Below are 7,168 nucleotides of genomic sequence, written 5' to 3'. Positions count from 1 at the left end.
GGACAGAGGCAGGTTGTGACGTCAGACCCTCAGGTCCCTCCCCGTCTCTGCCGCTCCCTCTCAGTTTCTGGGCGTTGGAAGGGACAGTGCAGCCATGTGACTACCTCCTCGGCCTCCAGTCCAGCGTGCCCTGGAGGCCCCAGTGCTCAGCTGTCTGGCTCCCACTGGCGTTGGCAGGTGGGGAGCTGGTTTCCTGCTGGCCCAGCCTGGCCCCTGTTTGCCCAGAACTTCGGAACCTCTTTGTCCTTCTCCTCCTCCTGTGACTTCCCTTCTCCCTGGCGTGAGCCCCGCCTGCCACCAGCACGAGCCCCTGCCAGCCCCGCCCGTCTCCCAGCCCCGTCTGGGTCCCAGGCCCACATGAACGTCCCATAGTGGGCTAGGCTACAGGAGCAGTTCTCAGAGAGCGGGGCCTCGCTGTGACTCCCATTGAGACCCCAAATGTGGCCCTGGCCCTGCAAGGGGTGGAGGGTCATAGTGGCTCAGAACCTGGCTTGGGTGTGTGACAGAGACCTGAGCTTGGACACAGGGTCCACAGTGGGGTAGCCAGTCTCCAAAGATGGCCTCCAACGTGCCACGCCTCCTGGTATTCCCATCCTGATACAGTCTGTCCCCAGCTGAGTCTGAATTGGTCCCAACTCCCGAATTAACCCACAGAAGTGACACTGTGACAGTGCCAGACCTAAGCCTTAAGAAGACCTGGCAGTTCTGGCCCTCGCATCCTTGGAAGCCTGCTGCCACCTGAGAAGGCTGCCCGTCCCTAGGGCTCTTCCTACCACCAACACCCATGGCACCCCCGGGGGCCCCCCAACACATAGGCACCAGCACCCCCACCCCGCCTTCTCCTGTGCGTCTCTGCTGGCTGTCCTCCAAAGTTTCTGCAAGGCCCCCAGGAAGGCGGTGCTGCTGTGGGCTTTGGATCTTGGAAGCAGGAGTTCCTCCCGTGAGTGTGGTACCCCATCCCAGGGGTTAGCCACAAAAATGGGCACCCCGTTCTAATACCCACTCAGAGGCGAGGTGGCCACCACAGCAGCAGCTGCGGTTACAACACCCGGAACGCGCTGATGAGTTGACTTGACCCCGGCAGCGCGGTGATCAGACTTTAAATGCCACACTTTGTCGGGTTCTGGATGGATGTCTACAGACGTGACTATGTTGCACTGCTGAGCTCAGAGGAACGTCCCCCTACTTCCAAACAAGAGAGAAACAGACAAGAGAAGCGGCTGGAACCAGGTAGCGGATAATAAGCCTCTTCCCCGGGCGCGTGTGACAGACAAGGACTGCGGCATGGCAGCGAGATGGGTGGTGAGGCGAGAGGGGGATCCTGAGACTCCTACATCCCGCTGAGATCCTCAGAGGGGGTGACTCCACGTGTGACAGAGCAGTCCCCGCTAAATCTCCCTGCCAGCAAATGACGCCCCCTGTAAAATCTGATTTCCTGTTTCAGGGGCCCTGGTAGCAAATGTTTAATAACAATGATAATTCCCCTTGAGGATTTGCAACCATAGGCCTGCTCTCACGCAGAGCTGGTGTGGGCTGATGGGGCCTCCCACAGCCCTCGGCCAAACCCTGAGGCTGGGAGTCCCGACACCAACATGACCCGTGGGGTAAGACCTCCTCATACGCAGGAAATCGTAAGGAAGAAATTAGGTGACAACAATCCCAGATTGGGAATACGCCCTTGTGACTGGCAGAAGCGGATAAAAACCCTTTCTAGAGGAAAGCTTCCCCATTTGGGTCTTAAGGGTGCCTGAGGCTGAATCAAACACTCGCTCTCCATAAAAAACAATGAAACACGAGGAAACAAGTCATCATGAGGCGAGAGTCAGCGGAAATAACAAAGATTTAAGTGCCCTCCCCCAAACTTCAGTATTTGCATGTTTGAAATAGATGAAGCAATAAAAGGTGGAATAAGATTTTTTTTTAACGAACAAGAGTCTATTTAAAAAGACTGTGCAGATTTGAAACACAACCAAGTATCACTTTTACAAATGAAAATATGAGTCGAAACTTTCAACTCCATGAATTAAACAGCTGAAGAGAGAATCAGTGAATTGGAACACAGAGCTGAAGAGACTTCCCAGGAGGCCAGAACAGAGTGAGAGACCCTTTCATGTGTCTAATTCGAATTCCAACATTGCAGGATGAAGAGGTACTAGCTGGAGGAGGTGGTGGAGGTGGAGTGGGCCGTTCTAGGCAGAGGCAACAGCACACGCTGAGGTCCTGAGATCCGCCCAAAGCCAGTGCACTGTAACCCCTGCTCGGCTGCTGGCCTCGTGCAGGGCAATGCTGGGCACAGACGCCTCGGACTCTGTCCCCACCGGAGCACCGGGCAGCCGGGCGGGGAGCCAGCTGCAGTGAGGCAGACGGCCGTGCTGCTGCCACCTGTCCAGCTCCATTTCCTCTTAGACTGCTAACTGCACCCCTTCCCCCCTCCCACTCTCAGGCCGCGTGGTCCAGGTAGAGCTAACTTCAGTCCTTCATGCTTCAGGGGTGGATGTATGACCCTGGCCAGGTCAATCATAGCCAGAGAGGCTCCGTTTTGAAACTTCTGTTAAAAAAAATGGGCAAAGGAAATCTCTGGCTCTGCCAGGATTGGTGACCAGGAAAATGTTGGCCTGAGACCCCCATGAGATGGAGCCAAAACAAAAAGAGGCAGAACCCTTTGAGCCCTGGACCCAGCTGTGCCTGAAGGACACCCTGAACTTGGCGGGGACACACATTAATACGCTTCCTTTTCTCCTTGATTGGTCTGCCTCAGTTTCCTATCATGTGTAGCGCCTTGCTCCATCCATTCACAGCGGGAAGCCCAGGACTGGAGACCCCATGGATCCCGCTGGCCCAGCCCAACAGCCGGGCTAGGCCATGCCGGCTGTGTCATGGTTAGCTGGGGGCAGATGGGTGTGCCTGGGCAGGCTGGCGCAGGCGTTGGCTGTCTTCCTGGGAGTCAGTGCAGCTCACTGGCTCCTGGGCACGATCGCTGCCCAGGCAAGCCCTGGGCTGTCAGGTTGGCTCTCAGCAGCGCCTTATGATAGCCTTGGGCCTTGGCAGGTTCTGGAGGCCTGAAGAGGGGATAATGCCTCAGAAGCACTGCATGGAAGCAGGGGGCAGGCCAGGCCCCCAGAGGTCTTACCTCAAGGGTCATGTTGGTGTCGGGACTCCCAGCCTCAGGGTTCGGCCGAAGGATGTGAGAGGAGCAATCCGCCCACATCTGTCCCTCCCCAGCCTCCAGCGTGGCCAGTTCCTCGGACAGCCCATGGGGACAATGCCCGTCGAATGCAACATGCAATTTGGTTGGTGTTACCCAACCAAATGGATTTAAGGGTCCACTCTCAGATCTACAATGAAGTCATTTCAGATCCTTGGTCCCAGCCAACTTAGCACCCATCTACGTTCAGACTTCTGCAGCTCAATCAGCCAATCAGCGGGCTGCACGTGCTTTGTGCCGGTCACTGCCAGCCCATGCCTCTACGCCCAGCTTAAATACCCCCTCCTCCGAGGAGCCTTCCCTGACCACCCCAGGCGGAAGTGCTCCACCTTGCCTCTCCAGTCCCTTTGAACCCAGGGCCCCTCACAGATTGCCAGTCCCAGACTATCGTGGGAGGCAGTTGCTTGTGCATGTGGTGTATTTTCCTCTGGTTCTTCTCTGCCAACCCAGGGGCTAGCCAGGACCTGGCAAGTACACCTGGTGGGTAAATGTTTGCTGAATGAATAATGAATAGTTGGGTAAAATTTTGAGCGTTCAGTCACATTGCAGTAACCATATGCCATGATCACGTATGTTTTAAATGCTTTTATACGTACAAACTCACTGAGTCCTCATAATAACCCTTGGTGGTATCTTCTCAGGCACAGAGAGGCTCAGTAACTTGTCCAGAGTCACACAGCCTATATGCAGCAGAGCCAGGACTCAGGCCCAGGTGGTCCCTCTCCAGAGTCTGTGCTCTTAGCCCGAGGACCACTGCACGCCATCAATCCAACCGTGCAGCAAGGGCACTGAAGACCTGGGAGGCCAAGCAACCCTCCTGCCTCTTGCTTTGGCTCTTTCTTCCTTCAAACGGAGCCCCAGGTCCTCGGGACTCAAAGGCTGCTCACCTGTTCACCCGGTGAGCTTCTCTGGCAGCTGCAAGCAAGCTCTGTCCCCACAGAGGCAGAGCTGAGCAGGCCCTTCCTCCCTTCTCTTGATGGCGGTTTTGCCCGTGGGCGCCCCGTGCGCAAAGGGGCGGCTGAGTTCGTGGCCTGTGGGTGTGTTCAGGGCATGTTGGCTGATGGGTTCAACCTCTGCGTGCAGGGACAGCTGCTGGGTAGAGGCCGGTTGGGCGCGGCCCTGGGCCCCCAGACCAGGGAGTGAGTGGAGGCGGCTCAGGCTGCACCCTGGCACTGGTAGAGCCAAGAGAGCCCTCCACCCGCAGGGAGGGGTGTGTGGGGCGGAGCTCCAGGGGGCCTGGGGGCCTGTGCAGGGCCCCCTGCGCTGCCCGACTGCTCTTTGCCTCCTGGGGACTCCCTGACCGCCAGGCTGCCCAGGGTCCTGCGGGAGAAATTGCTTCCATCCTCTCTGCTGGTGAAGCTGTGGGCCACCACGTCTGTCACCACGTGACCATGCCTGGGCAGTCACGTGTCCCCTAGGTGGCACTCCATAGGCCCGCCCAGGACCAATAGCTGACAGCAGGAAGTGCGAAGCTGACCAGTCGGATTCACCCCCTCTGTCCCATCTTAGGAAAAGGGGTGGGAAGGGGAGAGGGAGGGGGAGAGGCGGCAGGGCAGGGTGGGGGGTCCTGGAGGCCTGAGGGTCAGAGGGAGGCCCTGGGGCCTGGAGGTCCTGGGGGGCCTGGGAGAGCCTCGGGGGCTTGGAGGACTTGGTGGGACCGGTAGACCCTGGTGACATTTGGGGTGACTTCAGGAGCCCTGGGTGGCCATGGGAGCCTTGAGGGATCATGGGAGAATCTTTGGTGCCTTGGGGGTCCTGGGGGTTTGGGGGGAACTTTGCGGGGTTTCTGAAGGCATGGGGATCTTGGGGAACCCTGGGGGGCCTGGTGGGTCTGGGACAACCCTGGGAAATCTGTGGGACCTTAGGGGGCAGTGTGGGGGTTTTGAGGGAAATTCACGGGCCTGGAGGTTTTGGGAAGCACAGGACCTTGAGGGCCTGGGAAGAGCGACACAGCCCCAGGGTCAAGGTCGTGCTGGCAGCCGTGGCCCGGGCACGTCACCTCGCCTGGGACCCCTGGCCCCTCTGAGTTGTGGGAGGGTCGCAGGCCCACCCGAGTCCCGTCAGGGTGAAATGGCCCAGGTAACAGCCTGTTCCACTCGGTGCCCTTGCCTCTGCTCCACGCCACCCCCGCCCAGACTCACTGCTGACACTGAGGACTGTCCAGACGCTTTCCTGGGGAGGCGGCGTGGCAACAGCCCCGTCACACATCCCACCACGGGCGGTGTCCCCTTGTCCACTGGCGACCAGGTGAGGGGGAGGGTGCCTGAATTAACTCTGATTCCCTCTCCGGGGCTGTGGAGGCTTTCCGGCTGGGAGGTGATGTGGCCAGCAGGGGCTGGTCCTTCAGGGGCCGGCGCTGGCTGCGGGGGGCTGACGTGGCCAGGGCCTTGGTGGTGACTGGACGGTGGGGGCAGGCGGAGCTGAGCAGGACAGACAGGAGCCTGGGGCCGTGCTGCCCAGTCTCTCTGCTGGAAGCGAGCCGAGTGGGGCTGGTGCCGGCTGGGTCCCCAGTGCCCAGCACAAGGCCTGCAACCCAAGGGCCCTGTTCTCAGACACACAGAACCAGGGCCAGGAGGCCAGAGGAGGCGGGCTGCCGGCCCCAGGGGCTGCACTTGGACCTGCGTGAGTAGGATGGGTTGGCTGCCTCTGGGGGGCACAAGGAACACTTTGAGGAGGGCCACTATCTTTGGGGGGTTATGGCTTCTACACTGAATGAGCCCCCCCCCGGGGCAGGCTGCACCCTCAGTCTCCTCTCAGGTCCTCCCCCCAGTCTTCCCTCTGCAGGCAGGGTGAGGGGTCAGAGCCCTGCAGCTGGTGAGGACAGAGTGGCTTTCCTACTCTGACCTCGGACGGCACAGGTGGCGGGAAGGCCAGACGGGGCCAAAGAGAGAGCCCGCTGGGTCCAAGCTGACCTACACGTGTGACCCTGTGTCCTTTTTTTTTTTTTCAATTGACGTATAGTTAGTTACAATGTGTCAAGTTCTGGCGCACAGCATCACGTTTCAGTCATGCGTATACACACATGTATTCCTTTTCATATTCTTCTTCATTTTAGGTTACTGCAAGCTATTGAATATGGTTCCCTGTGCTGCACAGAAGACATTTTTTTAAACCTATTTTATATATAGTAATTAATATCTGCAAATCTCAAACTCCCAATTTATCCCTTCCTACCCTCTTTCCCCCCGGCAACCATAAGTTTGTTCTCTATGTCTGTGAGTCTATTTCTGTTTTGTCGCTATGTTTAACTAACCTTTTAACATGAAAAACAACAAACACAGACACAGGAGCGAGGGTGGTGTAGCCAACCCTGCTCCAACAACGGCCAGTCCTGTTCTGTTAATAAACCACCGCTGCTGACTTCTGGATTTTTAGGGAGCAAATCCCAGACACCATATCATTCCATCCTTATGAAATAAAATCCATCTTTTATGGTAAGATGAGAAAAATTGAAACATAAAATCTTCCTTCGCCCGTTCAGGCCTCCTCCCTCCACCGCAGCGTGTCCAGACCTCCTTAGGAGATAACATTCCTTCTTAATCTCATCAAAGCTCACAGCTCCTTAGGAGATAAGCTTCCTTAATCTTGTAAGAGGCCACAGTGACCCATGACCCACTGCTCCCTTTGTACGTGGAGATCTGGATTGTATAAACTGTCAATACCGTATCAATTGAGGGACATAACCCTGCGCCTCCAAATCTCACACAGCAGGGCAGGGCGGGTGGCGGAGGGCACAGCTCAGAGGCCAAGCATTAGCGTAGCATGCACAGGGTCCCCGGACCCTCCGTTAAAATACAGAAATAAGTAGATAAATAAACCTAATTACCTCCCCCCTCCAAAACACACACACACACACACACACACACACACACACACACACACACAAACCAAAAACTTACATAACTGTGCTTTGACCTCTAACAGGCGGAACTGTCCTCAGCTTTCTGGAAGACTGTCTCCCAG

Source organism: Camelus dromedarius, chromosome 11 (genome assembly GCF_036321535.1).
Source record: "Camelus dromedarius isolate mCamDro1 chromosome 11, mCamDro1.pat, whole genome shotgun sequence".
Lineage (NCBI taxonomy): Eukaryota > Metazoa > Chordata > Mammalia > Artiodactyla > Camelidae > Camelus > Camelus dromedarius.
Note: the sequence above shows the minus strand (reverse complement) of the source record.